Source organism: Pavona decussata, unplaced genomic scaffold (genome assembly GCF_977016875.1).
Source record: "Pavona decussata unplaced genomic scaffold, jaPavDecu1.1 SCAFFOLD_455, whole genome shotgun sequence".
NCBI lineage: Eukaryota > Metazoa > Cnidaria > Anthozoa > Scleractinia > Agariciidae > Pavona > Pavona decussata.
The window spans coordinates 92,501-110,696 of NW_028145803.1; the positions used below are offsets into that span (position 1 = coordinate 92,501).

An 18,196-nucleotide genomic window follows, 5' to 3' on the forward strand; every position below is an offset into this window, starting at 1 on the left:
GAGCATTTATTCCCATGTTGTAACTAAAGCTTATGTACATGTAAACCCCCTAGATGAGAGGATTTTGATGCCGTGTGAGGCTTGCACGTGACAATTTACACCTTTGGCGAATTCCGCGTATCTCCCTCCGCAAATTTCAAGAAAAAAAAAAAGGACATTTTTTCAGTCCAAAACGAGAAGTTAACATGAATGTGCTTCTGACAATCAGCCAGTGTGCAATTTTTCGAGCTAGTTAAATTGGCTCGGTGATATTTTAGTCCTGTTTGGAAATTGCTTTAACGGCTAAAATTTGCTACCTGCCTCGCGTACTCTGGGCGTTCAAGGTCGAGTTTTAAATTACGCCTTCAGCGTTTAATCGAGAAAATACGTATATTGCCTTCAGTCGGAGGTCTCCTGCTGTAACAATTCAAAACAAAAGGTAGATTTCATTATAAAAGGTTTCCTTGCACTGGAATGACCTTTTAAACTAAGAAAATTTGGCCCTTTCTAGAGGTTGGAACTCAGGCACTGATAACCGTATAGCCCTTCAATTGCCGAGCATTTTGCGGAATGGATAAATTCGCAATCGCTAATGGGCAACCAGATTCAGTAGTTCTTTATTGGTATTGAAAGTTTTCAAATGAATCGGTTGATTCGTGTTTGATTCTGAAAGTTGGAGATTCGAGGGTTATAAATCTAATACCTCATGGGAGAATTTGACGCCTTAGTATGAGGGGTATCGAATGGTCTTTGCGAGCATTTGCGAGCATGCGAGCAGTGTGTTTATTTTTGCGAGCACGAGCAGTTGTCAAATTGTTCTTGCAAGCAGCCTGAGCGAGCACTTTCGAAAAATACAGATGGCGATAAATGAGCACTTCGAGTACTTAGTAAATTTTCCGCTAGCTGGAATCTCTCTTTTATTATAGGGTACGTTGTTTTGCGCCAAGTAATACCTAATAATCTGGTCGACATCTCAAAAAAAAAAAGGCCAAAGCTAGGGCGGTTCAATCAGTTCCATCATCTTACAGCCAATTGGGCCCTGCTTGATGCAGAGTTACGTCACGTAGCTTCACCTGAGTCAGAATGCGAGCATGCGAGCAGTTGCAAACAATTTGCGAGCACGAGCAAACGAGCACCCGTGTAATTTTTGCGAGCAATTCGAGAAAAGGCCAAATTTTGCGAGCACTCAAAAATTGAATAGGACAATTCGATACCCCTAGTATGAAAGGAACTGCTAACGCAGAAGAATAAATAAAGCGGAATATCGTTTTTCCGACCCAGGCTGAATATTCTTATTTTGTGCCGATGTTAGGCTGAAAATATTCTTTTCAATGTTCTTAGATTATAGCGTATGACATTTCCGTTTTAGAATGTATTGGGATATTGGTGTTCGGATCTGTATCGAACTGTCATTAGCATCGAACATTTGGGTAGTGCAAGTTTTTATCGGTTTATTTGCTAGTCTAATTTTGCCGTTTAGAGATTGAAAGGAAGAATTTTATACGGCTTAGTTTACAGCACACAAAATTGTACTCTTTTCAAAATCTCAGCCACGGGTTATTTCTTAAAATTTCGCAAATTTCAGCCTCGCTATTCTTATAAAATAAATTCTTATAAAAAAGAGTAAATACAATTATTCCTCAAATTTGATGGACTGGAGACAGACTCACAGCTTTGCTAAATTTAGCGTTTAATTCTTTGAACTTTAGTGTCAGTGGAAAAGGAATAAACCTGCCAAAAATTACTCAAATACACCTGTGATTAACAAACACCGAACTACCTCCAATATCGGGCAAAAATTTGGTTTTTCAAGAAAACAAATATATTTCAGTTATTCTAGCCTTTGTTGATTATTCTATCAAGCTCGTCACCTCCGCCGTTGGGATCAGTCTGCCGTCAGTATTTGGTATTTTCTACCTCGAATAGATGCCTATGGGCCTTCAAGGTCGCGTTTTCGTAACAACGCCCCCAACATTTAATCAAGCCGTGAAAATAAGGAGATGGACGTCGGCCAGAGATGCCCTCCTTTAAGAATAGCGGATAGTTTTGTGAAAACTTTTTGCTTAGTGAAATTACAACGTTGACGTTCGCATACAATTTTAATTAAAATACTGAACTCATCTGTAACACGCCTGTAGAAAAATTATCATCAATTTTCAGTAGCCAGGATTACGTCTTAGGTGCGATATTTAGTAATTATTTTATAACTCTCGGCCGATTTTAACAATTTTCTGAAATGAGCGCGCATTACGGTTGAAAAGACCTGAAGCTACCAGTGATGGTAGAAGCATGATTGCTAGCAAATAACGACAAGCTTACTATTTTCTTTGATCATTGTATTTATACTATGATTTGATGAAACACATAAGACCAAAAAAGCTTTGAATTCGGCGCGCGCTGATCTAAGAGCAAAGTCGTGCATTAGACGAAGAAGGGAAGTTTTGCGAGGACATCGTAAAATCCAGTGCATGAGGGAACAAGTCACACGAGATGCAGCTTCTACCTCGTCGATAATATCTTCAGTCTGCAGTATTTTTTTTAGCTTAAAGCGTAATTTTACTCGGGTTAAGACTCAGGGTTGATATTTAGAGCTCCTCTTCAGGAGGTAGAAGTCTTAAAGAGGCTGTATAAAGTAGGTCTTAGGGATGATTTGTGGTCGGGCAGGGTGTAATCGTTGGGCAACAAACTGCTAGTTAAGTATTTTTTTATTGTTCAAAACGGCCTTATAGCGTCTCCCTTCAAATGTTTTGTTCAACATCTGGGACTTGAAGTAAAATGACCTGTCATCACGGGAAATGGTTTTATCGATCTAAGAAGAGCATGCTACACCAAGAGGTGCCTTTATTTTACTGAGCATTGAGCATTGGAAAACCACCCTCAGAGATAATTTATTCCCCTCCATCTTTCAAAGCACAACTTTCCTTCGCCGATCAATTAATTAAAAAAAGATCATGGTGTATCCATGGCAATTTTCTCCTGTTGAAAGCAGTACTTCCTTTTTAATTAAAATTTTTGCCATCGAAGAAGAGAAACCATGGCTTCTGAGAGGGCATAAGACAGAGATGCCGATGATGTTTCACTGTAAAGGAGAGCGCGTTCATTGGAATCAAGAAAGCCAAGATCGTCCTAGACTTGTTCTCGTGGAATACCCTTATCAGAGGTAAGACTTATTTTTATACGATGAAACTGATGACGATGACTTATAAAGCCCTTCTCAAGTTAAAGTGTTCAAAGAAAAAATCTTCTAGCGCGATGGACATTTTACTGTTAGTTTACCTGTTTTCTCGAAAAGAAGACAATTAATATCCTCTTTCTGCAACAGACATCGTTTTTAAAGCTTTTGCCTAGATATTATATGCAGGTACCACAGAAAGTCCCAAAATGAATGAACATGCTAAAGACAGAACTAAAACTGGAATTGAGCATCTGTGTAGTTGAGAACTGTAGAGGGTGTGTTTCTTCACTCTCTGACGAATGGCGTCAGCACTCGAAACACCAGCACTGTGATCTCTTTACAGTGACCAAGTTACCTTGTCAACCTTGGCTGAGTTGCTCAAAGCATGGTTAGCGCTAACTGGGCCCTTGTTGATAAAACCAAACATTCAATGTTACGTCCTGATTTAGCTTGGTTTAAAAGGATTCTAAACACTTGCTCAGAAGTCAACCAGCAAAATTGTTCTTTCAAAAGGACATCGTAAAATCCAGTGCATGAGGGAGCAAGTCACACGAGATGCAGCTTCTACCTCGTCTATAATATCTTCAGTCTGCAGTATTTTTTTTAGCTTAAAGCGTAATTTTACTCGGGTTAAGACTCAGGGTTGATATTTAGAGCTCTTCTTCGGGAGGTAGAAGTCTTATAGAGGCCGTATAAAGTAGGTCTTAGGGATGATTTGTGGTCGGGCAGAGTGTAATCGTTGGGCAACTGCTAGTTAAGTATTTTTTTATTGTTCAAAATGGCCTTATAGCGTCTCCCGTTCAAATGCCTTGCTCAACGTCTGAGACTTGAAGTAAAATGGCGAGAAAGAGCAGGACTTGACGAGGATTTTCTTTACACGTGTTTTCAAAGAGTGCATGTGAGTTTGAAAAGCTATTCGATTATTTTGCTCCCTTATAACTTTAGCGATTTCAGGCTTGCGATCAACTGATTCCTCGTCGGATTTTCGACCAAGTTGTGTTACAGCATCAGCTAGATGTTCAATAGATCGTGATTCGCATCCAGCATTAAAGTAGTATGAAGATGAAAAATCGAACACTTGCTCAGAAGTCAACCAGCAAAATTGTTCTTTCAAAAGGACATCGTAAAATCCAGTGCATGAGGGAACAAGTCACACGAGATGCAGCTTCTACCTCGTCTATAATATTTTCAAAGAGTGCATGTGAGTTTGAAAAGCTATTCGATTATTTTGCTTCCTTATAACTGTAGCGATTTCAGGCTTGTGATCAACTGATTCCTCGTCGGATTTCCGACAAAGTTGTGTTACAGCATCAGCTAGATGTTCAATAGATCGTGATTCGCATCCAGCATTAAAGTAGTATGAAGATGAAAAATCGATTTAAAACGCTGTCTTGCTTTAATTAAGACGATTCTGTTGTAGAAAGGTGAACTTTAGCTAGGAAAGATCGAGTTTTGAGTGAGATTCTAGGTGCGTTGGCGCCGTCAATTATTGCCCACTTATCACACTTGTTTTCATGTTTCATTTCAGTGTAGATGTCTCTTTCTTAAAAGAAAACTAAGTCACATCTTTCTTTTTTATACTATTCCTTGACCTTGCTTTCTTGTGATGAGCCCTTAATTTGAAGTCTTGTTAATATGTTATCGACTATCATATTCCTTCAGTCCCCTTTAAAGTCTTAAAATGTGCCCAGTTTCAGTATGTTAATTCTTGTAAACTGAATCCAGTCATAAATCGATCATAAATTAAAAATGTAACTTCGGAATTGCTATGCTCCAACCTCCTTTCGTCCTTGAATCAACAAATCAGTTTTACAAGAGAATTATAGTTGAAGCGATAGCAAGAGTGGAAAAATGAATTCCTTTGATAGGGAATTGACTGCTTACTTTTACGCAAACGGTTACTGGATCGCCCAACAAGACTTGAGTTTGTACTGGCCGCCAAAAACTTGTTTTTACTGTGTAAACTGAAGGAATTGCAAAGTACTTGACAAGTACAAGTGGACCCACACGAACCGCTCTCAGTAGATTGGCATGTTATCGAAACGTTTATGGATTAATTTTGTTTTAAAGATTCATGTTTCGGAAAACGATAATTATTCAAGTCAACGACTGACTTGAGATCTTATGCTTGGAGGATTGTCAATATTATTGAAATCAATTGTCGCAAGGGAGTCAAGTAAATAAGACTCGAATACGTTTATCGGTGATTCTTCAATGCGTTGAGTATTTTAGCTGAAGTTTAAAATGGAATATAGATTATTTCAATACTCTACTTGTGTATGTAGACTGATTTTAATATAAGAGTTAACTGCTTTTTTCATTGTTTTCTTTTATGATAATCCACTAATATTTTTCACAGAAGTCTTGGAGCGTTTATTCTCATATTGTAACTAAAGCTTATGTACATGTAAACCCCCTAGATGAGAGGATTTTGATGCCGTGTGAGGCTTGAACGTGACAATCCACACCTTTGGCGAATCCCGCGTATCTCCCTCCGCAAATTTTAAGAGAAAAAACGACATTTTTGTTCAGTCCAAAACGAGAAGTTAACGTGAATGTGCTTCTGACAATCAGCCAGTGTGCAATTCTTCGAGCTAGTTAAATTGGCTCGGTGATATTTTATTCCTGTTTGGAAATTGCTTTAACAGCTAAAATTTGCTGCCTGCCTCGCGTACTCCGGGCCTTTAAGGTCGAGTTTTAAATTACGCCTCCAGCGTTTAATCGAGAAAATACGTATATTGCCTTCTGTCGGAGTTCTCCTGCTGTAACAATTCAAAACGAAAGGTAGATTTCATTATAAAAGGTTGCCTGGCATTGGAATGACCGTTTAAACTAAGAAAAATTGGCCCTTTCTAGAGGTTGGAACTCAGGCACTGATAACCGTACAGCCCTTCAATTGCCGAGCATTTTGCGGGATGGATAAATTCGCGATCGCTAATGGGCAACCAGACTCAGTAGTTCTTTCTTGGTGTTGAAAGTTTTCAAATGAATCGGTTGATTTGTGTTTGATTCTGAAAGTTGGAGATTCGAGGGTTATAAATCTTATACCTCATGGGAGAATTTGACGCCTGAGTATGAAAGGAACTGCTAACGCAGAAGAATAAATAAGGCGGAATATTGTTTTTCCGACCCAGGCTGAATATTCTTATTTTGTGCCGATGTTAGGCTGAAAATATTCTTTTCAATGTTCTTAGATTATAGCGTATGACATTTCCGTTTTAGAATGTATTGGGATATCTAAGTGTTTGGTGTCCGGATCTGTATCGAACTGTCATTAGCATCGAACATTTGGGTAGTGCAAGTTTTTATCGGTTTATTTGCTAGTCTAATTTTGCCTTTTAGAGATTGAAAGGAAAAATTTTATACGGTTTAGTTTACAGCACACAAAATTGTACTCTTTTCCAAATCTTAGCCACGGGTTATAAAATTCTTACAATTTCGCAAATTTCAGCCTCGCTATTCTTATAAAATAAATTCTTATAAAAAAAATAATTAAAATTATTCCTCAAATTTGATCGACTGGAGACAGAGTTACAGCTTTGCTAAATTTGGCGTTTAATTCTTTGAACTTTAGGGTCAATGGCAAAAGCCAAAAATTACTCAAATACACCTGTGATTAATAAACACCGCCCTACCTCAAATATTGGGCAAAAATTTGTTTTTTTAAAAAGACAATTATATTTTAGTTATTCTAGCCTTTGTTGATTATTCTATCAAGCTCGTCATCTCCGCCGTTGGGATCAGTCTGCCGTCAGTATTTTGTATTTTCTACCTCGAATAGATGCCTATGGGCCTTCAAGGTTGTGTTTTCGTAACAACGCCCCCAACAATTAATCAAGCCGTGAAAATAAGGAGATGGACGTCGGCCAGAGATGCCCTCCTTCAAGGATATCGGGTAGTTCTGTGAAAACTGTTTGCTTAGTAAAATTACAACGTTGACGTTCGCATACAATTTTAATTAAAATACTGAACTCATCTGTAACGAGCCTGCAGAAAAATTATCATCAATTTTCAGTAGCCAGGATCACGTCTAAGGTGCGATTTTTAGTAATTATTTTATAACTCTCCGCCGATTTTAACCATGTTCTGAAATGAGCGCGCATAACGGTTGAAAAAATCTGAAGCTAGCTACCAGTGATGGTAACAGAATGATTGCTTGCAAATAACGACAAGCTGACCACTTTTTTTGATTTTGTTTATACTATGATTTGATTAAACACGTAAGAACTAAAAGGCTTTGAATTCGGCGCGCGCTGATCTAAGAGCAAAGTCATGCATTAGACGAAGAAGGGAAGTTTTGCGAGGACATTGTAAAGTCCAGTGCATGAGCGAACAAGTCACACGAGATGATGCTTCTACCTCGTCGATAATGTCTTCAGTCTGCAGTATTTTTTTTAGCTTAAAGCGTAAGTTTACTCGGGATAAGACTCATGCAGGGTTGATATTTGGAGCTCTTCTTCAAGAGATAGAAGTCATATAGAGGCCGTATAAAGTAGGTCTTAGGGATGACTTGTGGTCGGGCAGGGTGTAATCGCTGGGCAACTGCTAGTTAAGTATTTCTTTATTGTTCAAAATGGCCTTATAGCGACTCCCGTTCAAATGTCTTATTCAACGTCTGAGACTTGAAGGAAAATGGCAAAGAAGAGCAGGACTTGAGGAGGATTTTCTTTTCACGTGTTTTCAATGAGTGCATGTCGATTTGAAAAGCTATTCCATTATTTTGCTCCCTTATAACTGTAGCGATGTCAGGCTTGCGATCAATTCCTCGTCGGATTTCCGATTAAGTTGTGTTATAGCATCAGCCAAATGTTCGATCATCGTGATTCGCATCCAGCATTGATATAGTATGAAGATGAAAAATCGAGTTAAAACGCTGTGTTGTTTTGATTAAGACGATTCTGTTGTAGAAAGCTGAACTTTAGCTTGAAAAGATCTAGTTTTGAGTGAGATTTTAGGTGCGTTGGCGCCGTCAATTCAGTTACTCACTTATCACACTTGTTTTCATGTTTCATTTCAGTGCAGATATCTCTTTCTTAAAAGAAAACTAAGTCACATCTTTCTCTTTTATACTATTCCTTGACCTTGCTTTCTTGTGATGAGCCCTTGTTAATATGTTATCGACTATCATATTCCTTCAATCCCGTTTAAAGTCTCTAAATGTGCCCAGTTTCTGGGAGTATGTTAATTTATGCAAACTGAATCCACTCATAATTCGGTCATAAATTAAAAATGTAGCTTCCGAAGTGCTATGCTCCAACCTCCTTTCGTCATTGAATCAACAAATCAGTTTTACAAGAGAATTATATTTGAAGCGATAGCAACAGTGGAAAAATGAATTGCTTTGATAGGGAATTGACCGCTTACTTTTACGTAAACGGTTACTGGATCGCCTAACAAGACTTGAGTTTGTACTGGCCGCCAAAACCTTGTTTTTACTGTGTAAACTGAAGGAATTGCAAAGTACTTGACAAGTACAAGTGGACCCACACGAACCGCTCTCAGTAGATTGGCATGTTATCGAAACGTTTATGGATTAATTTTGTTTTAAGAGATTCATGATTCGGAAAACGATAATTATTCAAATCAACGACTGACTTGAGATCTTATGCTCGGAGGATTGTCAATATTATTGAAATCAATTGTCTCAAGGGAGTCAAGTAAACAAGACTCGAATACGTTTATCGGTGAACCTTCAAGGCGTTGAGTATTTTGGCTGGAGTTTAAAATGGAATAAAGGTTATTTCATTACTCTACTTGTGTATGTAGACTGATTTTAATATGAGTTAACCGCTTTTCTCGTTGTTTTCTTTTATGATAATCCACTAATATTTTTCAGAGAAGGTTTGGAGCATTTATTTCCATGTTGTAACTAAAGCTTTTGTTCATGTAAACCCCCTAGATGAGAGGATTTTGATGCCGTGTGAGGCTTGCACTTGACAATCCACACCTTTGGCGAATTCCGCGTATCTCCCTCCGCAAATTTGAAGAGAAAAAACGACATTTTTTCAGTCCAAAACGAGAAGTTAACATGAATGTGCTTCTGACAATCAGCCAGTGTGCAATTCTTCGAGCTAGTTAAATTGGCTCGGTGATATTTTAGTCCTGTTTGGAAATTGCTTTAAGGGCTAAAATTTGCTACCTGCCTCGCGTACTCTGGGCGTTCAAGGTCGAGTTTTAAATTACGCCTCCAGCGTTTAATCGAGAAAATACGTATATTGCCTTCAGTCGGAGGTCTCCTGCTGTAACAATTCAAAACGAAAGGTAGATTTCATTATAAAAGGTTGCCTTGCACTGAAATGACCGTTTAAACTAAGAAAATTTGGCCCTTTCTAGAGGTTGGAACTCAGGCACTGATAACCGTATAGCCCTTCAATTGTCGAGCATTTTGCGGAATGGATAAATTCGCGATCGCTAATGGGCAACCAGATTCAGTAGTTCTTTCTTGGTATTGAAAGTTTTCAAATGAATCGGTTGATTCGTGTTTGATTCTGAAAGTTGGAGATTCGAGGGTTATAAATCTAATACCTCATGGGAGAATTTGACGCCTGAATATGAGGGGTATCGAATGGTCTTTGCGAGCATTTGCGAGCATGCGAGCAGTGTGTTTATTTTTGCGAGCACGAGCAGTTCTGCAACAGACATCGTTTTTAAAGCTATTGCCTAGATACTATATGCAGGTACCACAGAAAGTCCCAAAATGAATGAACATGCTAAAGACAGAACTAAAACTGGAATTGAGCATCTGTGTAGTTGAGAACTGTAGAGGGTGTGTTTCCTCACTCTCTGACGAGTGGCGTCAGCACTCGAAACGCCAGCACTGTGATCTCTTTACGGTGACCAAGTTACGTTGTCAACCTTGGCTGAGTTGCTCAAAGCATGGTCAGGTTAGCGCTAACCATTGGTTAAAAGGTATTAAAACCTATAGGTTGTTATGGTTTTTAACCCGGGTTAGCGCTAACCATGCTTCGAGCAACTGGGCCCTTGTTGATAAAACCAAACATTCAATGTTACGTCCTGATTTAGCTTGGTTTAAAAGGATTCTAAACACTTGCTCAGAAGTCAACCAGCGAGTCAAATTCCTTAAATTGTTCTTTCAAAAGTTTCCCCTTTTATATGAAACTGGTCTGGGCGAACTAAGGTGTTGGGGCAATCTTTAGAAACGACAGTGGCACCCTGGCAAGTCTTGCACATTTATTATTGTAAAAAATAATAAGTTATACGCTATATCAATTTGAGGTGCATGTTGTCTAAGAAAGGGACGTATAGTCGTTCTCATTAAGTATAAAAGGCAAGCGAAGAAAAATGCAAAGCCACGTATATTTATTCTAGTACATATATAGGGAAGTCACGTGCAAACAGCAAAATTACAAGGCAATTGACTAATCACTCTAAATTTCGGCGTCTTTTGTTCAGGCAATGTGGGTTCAATGTAGACAGCTGCGATCTCCAAAAGTATTCGTTTATGAAACATTAGTTGTTCTAGATGAGAGCCGTTTGCCTTTGGGTGACAATTTGCTCAATTTTCCACTTCATTCATTCATTCATTCATTCATTCATTCATTCATTCATTCATTCATTCATTCATTCCTTTCTTCCTTCCTTCCTTCCTTCCTTCCTTCCTTCCTTCCTTCCTTCCTTCCTTCATTCATTCCTTCATTTATTCATTCATTCATTCATTCATTCATTCATTCATTCATTCATTCATTCATTCCCTTACTCACTCACTCACTCACTCACTCACTCACTCACTCACTCACTCACTCACTCACTCACTCACTCACTCACTCACTCTTCCATCCATCAATCCATCCGTTCATCAATCCATCCATCCATCCATCCATCCATCCACCCATCCATCCATCAATATATATAATTAATCTTTAAAGCTGTAAAATTTTCATGTTAAATTTTTTAAAAATTATTTTAAAAAAATACTTAAGAGCGGCTGCCTGTAAGGATCGAGAGTACACGAGATAATATAAGGAGTACTGGTGTTACCTCAACCTACAATGGCTGGTTTAAGATTGTGCGTATATTTCTAAAAAGAAAGTAATAGGATAGTTACCACAAAGCTATCTTTGGATAAACGTTTGTTCACTTATAGGCAACAGGTCAAAAACAAAACATCCCATTGCTTTCACACATACACCGCTCATCGACATTGAAATTCCATGAACCTGGTTTAATGCCATTGTTCTAGTCCCCACGAGTCTCCTGCACACTGCCTGCAGCTCAGTCCTACAGTATCCATATGAAACTAGAAGCTGAAACTATACTTCCCTAATGAAGGAAACATAGATTTTAAGCATCACAGACCTAATCCAAGACCTTTTTCCGCCTTTGCTTCCCCCTTTTTCCATAGGATTCATTGCCTAAGATGAAACAAGCCATTGCTGTCATTGTCCTTGTTGTTTGCCTCTCAACTGCCTTTGTTGAGTCCAAGTAAGAAAACACTAATTACCATTCCACTAAGTAAAGAAACACTTGCAGAGTTAGTCAAATACGACATACGTTTATCTGCATTGATACGAGATTTCAATCATTGGCTTTCTCTGTCAAATTGACTTGCCAATTTCATGAGAAATGATTGTGGAGCAACCCTTTGGGGCCGTGATTTGCCATCTAATGACATAGTCATTAGTCCGGAAGTTACTTTACTTTCTGCCTTTGATAAATGTACAGAAAAGCATTTAGTTTTTTCTTAATTTTTAAAATTGGGCTAGCACACAACAAATGTATGAGGCAGCTTTTATCTTTAGACTTGACAAACTAGCTTGACTGGCATTACATATTTAAGAATGTTTTTGAGTATAACGCATACAAAGAAGGTTTATTACGAGTTTGTGCATTGATACTATGAAAGTGACAGCTGAAAAAGCTAACACAATTTGCCGTTTTTTTAATCTTTAAGTTATTCAGATATTTATTTCATTTGTGTTATATTTAAGACAATTGCCTCCTTGTTAATACAGCGAAAAAGTAAGAACCTGACTTTCAGCTTGTTCTGAATACTATATTTTAAAATTAGGGGGCCACGTTTGATCGATTCGCAAAGCTTCGACCAGATAAATAAAACCAAAACAAGCTGATCGCTTGTCTTCATGCTCTCTTGCTATCAGCAGATAGGTCCCTGTAGATATATTAATAATTAAATGCCTTAGTCTTTCAGTTGATTTGAACTCACATTTTCTTTCTAGATCCCATTATGACGATCGTGAAAAGGCAGCCCTGTGGAAAATCATGGAAGATGTAGAAGAGGTTGGCACCTATATACTTGTAGATTCAATCCGAGATAATAATAAAGATAATAATAATAATAATAATAATAATAATAATAATAATAATAATAATAATAATGATGGTATAATGATGACTTATCTACAGAGTAGATCATCAAGGACAAACTAAGGAAATACATATATATAATACGAATAAAAAGGAATATCTAAAATTACATACAGATATATAAAGTATATTAACTGAATTTTTAAAAGCAATCTGTCTAACGAACATATATAAACCCAAATTAATCTAATCCGGATTCGGCCTTCGTTTCCAATCCGAGATATATGAAGGATGCGCTGTATTACCGTTATAAAGCGATTGGTTGAGACACAAGAAAGGACGTTTAAACAAAGTTGGAAAAATTAATCATCCCAGTAAAAAAGACCTCGACTCACAGCGGACTTCCTCCTGCCTCCACACCGCAGCTTTTTCCAAAATCGCCATAAATACTGAAATACAAACGTAATTGTATTTGTAAAAAGTTGTATACATAAGAATCTAATATATCAGTTAATAGTAAAAACAAAAAGATTGGTAGCCGAGGTCATACTTGTCTTGGTGCAATTGCACCTGCGCTTTCAATGTTTTTGCAAGACAAATGTGACATTCAAGCGCTTAGGTTTCAGTAAATTTAAGAACACTTGAGTTCCTGTCACTCATTTTAACCAGCATTTATCCACATTATTTTGCGAGAACCCGTTTGTATCTGCGAGGCTCAGTATTTTTTCTTTATATCCGTTCCTTTGCAGTTTGCAGATGTAAAAAGAGGTGGTGATCAGTGTGGTCCGGGCAATCAGTGCTTTCCAGGCTTCAAATGGCAAGTTAAATTCCTGATTATTTATCAAAATACTTTTAGATGATGCCGGGCTCCAAAATTTGGAGTTCTGAGAAAAAGAAATTTCAATTTTCTAGACTAAGGGTAGAGGTTTTGAAATTACAATCTCGCATAGAAGATAAACTTCGGTCTCCTTCATACTACATCATCATTTTAACATATGATCAAAGTTAAATTCAGTTCATCGGTTTCCAAGCAACAACTATTACCATAGCGGCGGTAGAGCATATCCTCTCATTTTTAATATTGTCGATTACCTCAAAATCTAGTCACACACTTTATGACGAAACTTTACGGATTTAAACTGTTCAATCCACACAACTTCGAGGAGAAATTACAGAACAAAATCTGTAAGAGCGCTTCAAGTAAATAATGAATCAATTTTTAGGGGGTGATTTTGTTTATTTCCTGCATTTTTCACCAATATCTCTGGCAGAATAAAAACTTGATGCTTTCTTTTTTATGTTAAGAGGTCTTTCCTCATAGGCAAACATTGCATAAATCGGAATATCTTAAAAAATTTTATTAAATTACAATCGGTTAGAGTAAGAATTCTTTAAGATACTCGTGTTACACATACACTGAAGAGTTAATTCATTTTTAAGACAGAATTTTCAGCCTCAGTCTTTACTACTGAACACAGTAGTCTCCGGGAGTTAATTCTAGTTATAGTACCTTTTTTTTTTCTCCTCTTATTTATTTCCCATTTTCTTTACAGTGATAATGGCCGTTGTGTGCCGAACAGCGGCTAGCATTGTCCAGCATACTGGAATTTGAGGCATCAAGATCCATGGTTCTTAGATAATTGAAATAGTGCTTAGTTTGTCAATAAAGGAAGCTTGCCTCAAAAAGAAATGTAATTGCTGTTGGACCAGGATAGTAAGAATTAGCTGTACATGTTCGTCTGCAGATATATAGTACCACCTCCTTGCGCTGTTTCTTGTGATAGGGGATTCCTTGGTTGTGATAGCCGGGAATTCCTTGCTCATCCCAAGAATCAGAAAAGCGGTCATTATGTCCGGTGGTGACACGTTTTATGGTTTACGCAAAACCTACATTTCTGTTTTTTTTTTCTAGATTAGCGTTTCAGACGAGCGATCGTCAGGTCTTTTTCTTAACTTGAACTAAGGACTATCGTTACAGAGCTAAAAATTGCAAGCTGAAACAACTGAACGTTTCCTAAAGTGAAGATATTCTGCACAATGATTGCTCGTGTGGGGTTTAGTTTCCAACGCGAACAGCTTTATATGTTTCGATGTTTCGATATAGGATTGGATAATCAGCTTTGTAGGTGAACAATTACATGAATTGAGTTTGCTGATGCGTAACAACTTTCTGTACCCAGTAAGTTACAAATGCAGTGATACTGTGCTAATTGTCGAGTTGGTTTCGTAACAGCTCTATACTAAGTATCTCCACTGGCTCAGTCTATAGTAGTACACAGCCCTGAATTAATAAATGATCAGAAATGAAAGGACCTTTGAACATTGGCAGAAAGCTATTTTGCAACAGCAACCCAATTCATGTAATTGCTCACATATGAAGCTAACTATTCAAGGAATTGTAAACATTGAGGGATATTAGTTGGTTTAGGAGTAGCTGGGGTAAAACATGACTTCCTTGTAGAGATTAAATTGGTGTTGCACTTTTGCTTTTTTTTGATCATGGTGAACGTGAGGCTCTCTTTGAAATTTTGTCTTGAAACAACGTACAGGCCATAACATAGAGAGAAGTAATACTATAGTTATGTTTAATCAGGACTGCCTAAAGTGTGACTACAATTTATCTGTGTACTTATTGTACGTACATTGAAGTTGACATTTAATAAACGCTTTTGTGGAAATGAACTGTTGTCAGCTTTGCAAAGAGATCTAGGGGTGCATCCTTGGATTGGGGTAGCTCCTCTTAAGATGCCAATTGACTCACTCACTCCCTAAATATCAAAATGTATTAATGTAGACTGAAACAATCTTTCAAAAAACAGCTTTTAGGAGTTAAACTTCATCCTTGTTGATTGAGGTCGTTCACCAAAATGACCGGAAAGAACAGCACCTGGCAGCAAATTATTAAAATCGAAAAAGCCCCGTACTTTCGAAGCATGTTTCGATTTTTCTGAGTGTTTTGAGTGCAACTATGGTGTGCATGGTTTAAAATCATGCTGAGACGGAAGGTAAAAGCTTCATCTGCCCTACAAAGGCGACAGACTTAGAAAGAAAACTTTAATTCTCTTCAAAATTACTCGGGACATTTAAGAGCGAGGATGAGGATACGAACCCTCAATATATTGGGCTAACAGGTTTTTGGTGTACGGTTGCAAGTCTTTGTTATCAATATTGGGGAAGTCACAAGTAAAAACCTTTCAACAAATGTGACGAGAAATTAAAAAATTGTTGCTATTGACGGCTTGCAGGGCCAAACTCGGACCCGAGATGTTTCGCTCCTCGCACGCGACGCAAAGGGTAAGTTATTACTGTTTTAAGTCGGCGTAGACACGTCGGACAAAAGCATGGAAATTTAGATTGACTCCCGCTGAAACTGCGTGCCAGACAATGCCGGAAAGTGTAAATTCCGGAACAATTTGTTTTGAATAACGTAGGCATACTCGGAAAAAAGGAAATCCGAGTGCTCCTATCAGGAGTCGAAATAAGACGTTCCGATTACTAGTTATCAAAATCAAATGTAGAATTAAAAACTTTTGAAAAGTTGACAGGACTTCGTTTGACGGACGACATCAGTGATTAAACTGGTTCACAAAGTACATTCCTTCAATTGTTGTGCCTGGATAACTGCCCTATTGTTGCATTGGTCAAAAGAATTTGAGCAATTGTTGAACCATTCATGCGCTTTTTCTATAAAATAGGTTTTTTGTACGAGTTAGCAAATCCAGTGTGTTGTTTCGTCTTTCATGTTTTTATACCGCAGAAAAAAGTTCATTAAAAGCACGATTTCGAAGGCAGTGTTAAAACCACTTGCTTCTCAGGTTGCGGCGGTTTGTCCCACATCTTTTCCACTACTAAGTGTTGTCGAGAACGATTACTAGGATCTTTGTGGGGTCACTGACAAAAAGGTTTTGTTGTTGAGGAGTATGCTATCGCATTTTGATATAACTAGCTTAAACATATTTCCCTCTTAGGCCTAGGGCAAACGTCGAATCTAAGTCGCGTCGAATTTCTTAAAAATAGGTTCGACAAAGAGTCGACTTAATTCCAGCGTGGTAGCAAACGTCGAACCTGCGTCAATCCTAATTCACAAGTTGCACTTCATTAAAACACGGGATAAGCACGTGCCCCTGTGCTGTTAACTCCGATGCGCGGCTACTTTCTTCTAGGACTTGCTGGCGAAATGCTGAAATACAGTTGACGTTTACCTTATTCGTACTAATTTTCGCGAGACTTTAATTTCGCGATTTGTAAAAAATGAAGAAATTAAAGACTCGCTAAAATTAGGATCCACGAAAATTAAACACGCAAAATTTAATACACTTCTATAATTGCTTTAGTCAATGATTAACTGCGTTTTTAGCTACATGGTAATTGTTATCAGTCTATCTATCTTCTACTTCAGCACTTTGGTCCGTGCAAACTTCGGCCAATCTAATTTTTGATTTTTTTAACAAAAACGGAAAAAGGAGATATTACTTATCCTTATCATATTTACATATTTTAAAGTACAGAATAAAATAGAAAAGAAGAAAATGGTCAGAAAAATCGATCATTTTTCCATTTTTCTAATTTTGACGTTAAATTCAAAAATACAAAAATACTGTTAACGGCTCAAAAACTATTTTGCTTCTTTATTATTTTTTTTGTTATTGTTGAAAAGTGAGAATAATAAAGTAATCTCAGAGTCCTAGATCATTTTTCTATTTTTTTCGTTTTTCCCCCAAAAATAGAAAAACAGAAAAATGAAAAAAGGATATTTAGCCACACCATTTTTTCATTTTTTTTCATTTTGTTCAAAAAATGAAAAAAAGAAAAAAAGAAAAATGGCAAAGATATTGTCAAATTTTCCATTATTCTATTTCCACATGAAAAATGCCACAAGAATTTATCCATCCCGCAAAATGCTCGGCAATTGAAGGGCTGTACGGTTATCAGTGCCTGAGTTCCAACCTCTAGAAAGGGCCAAATTTTCTTAGTTTAAACGGTCATTCCAGTGCATAGCAACCTTTTGTAATGAAATCTACCTTTAGTTTTGAATTGTTACAGCAGTAGACCTCCGACAGAAGGCAATATAGTAAGTATTTTCTTGATTAAACGCTGGAGGCGTAATTTAAAACTCGACCTTAAAGGCCCGGAGTACGCGAGGCAGGTAGCAAATTTTAGCCGTACAAAGCAATTTCCAAACAGGAATAAAATATCACCGAGCCAATTTAACTAGCTCGAAGAATTGCACACTGGCTGATTGTCAGAAGCACATTCATGTTAACTTCTCGTTTTGGACTGAAAAAATGTCTTTTTTTTTTATTCTTGAAATTTGCGGGGGGAGATACGCGGCATTCGCCAAAGGTGTGGATTGTCACGTGCAAGCCTCACACGGCATCAAAATCTTCTCGTCTAGGGAGTTTACATGTACATAAGCTTTAGTTACAACATGGGAATAAATGCTACAAACTACTGTGAAAAATATTAGTGGATTATCATAAAAGAAAACCACGAAAGAAGCAGTTAACTCTTATATTAAAATCAGTCTACATACACAAGTAGAGTATTGAAATAACCTTTATTCCATTTTAAACTTCAGCCAAAATACTCAACGCATTCAGTGAAGAATCACCGATAAACGAATTCGAGTCTTATTTACTTGACTCCCTTGCGACAAATGATCTCATAAATATTGACAATCCTCCGAGCATAAGATCTCAAATCAGTCGTTGATTTGAATAATTATATATCCTTTTCCGAATCATGAACCTTTAAAAC

At 37.5% G+C, this 18,196-nt stretch overlaps 1 protein-coding gene and 1 long non-coding RNA gene across 7 annotated transcripts in view; both read left to right on the forward strand.

The window, feature by feature from the left end:
* LOC146450496 (uncharacterized) overlaps positions 1-18,196 on the forward strand; it is a 174,440-nt gene that overhangs the window by 49,798 nt on the left and 106,446 nt on the right. The gene's annotated exons all lie outside the window — the stretch shown is intronic.
* On the forward strand, positions 3,020-15,121 carry LOC146450499 (uncharacterized). The gene is made up of 5 exons (XR_014860296.1): positions 3,020-3,139; positions 11,517-11,596; positions 12,352-12,412; positions 13,189-13,256; positions 13,993-15,121. It is a non-coding gene; the product is annotated as an uncharacterized LOC146450499 (long non-coding RNA).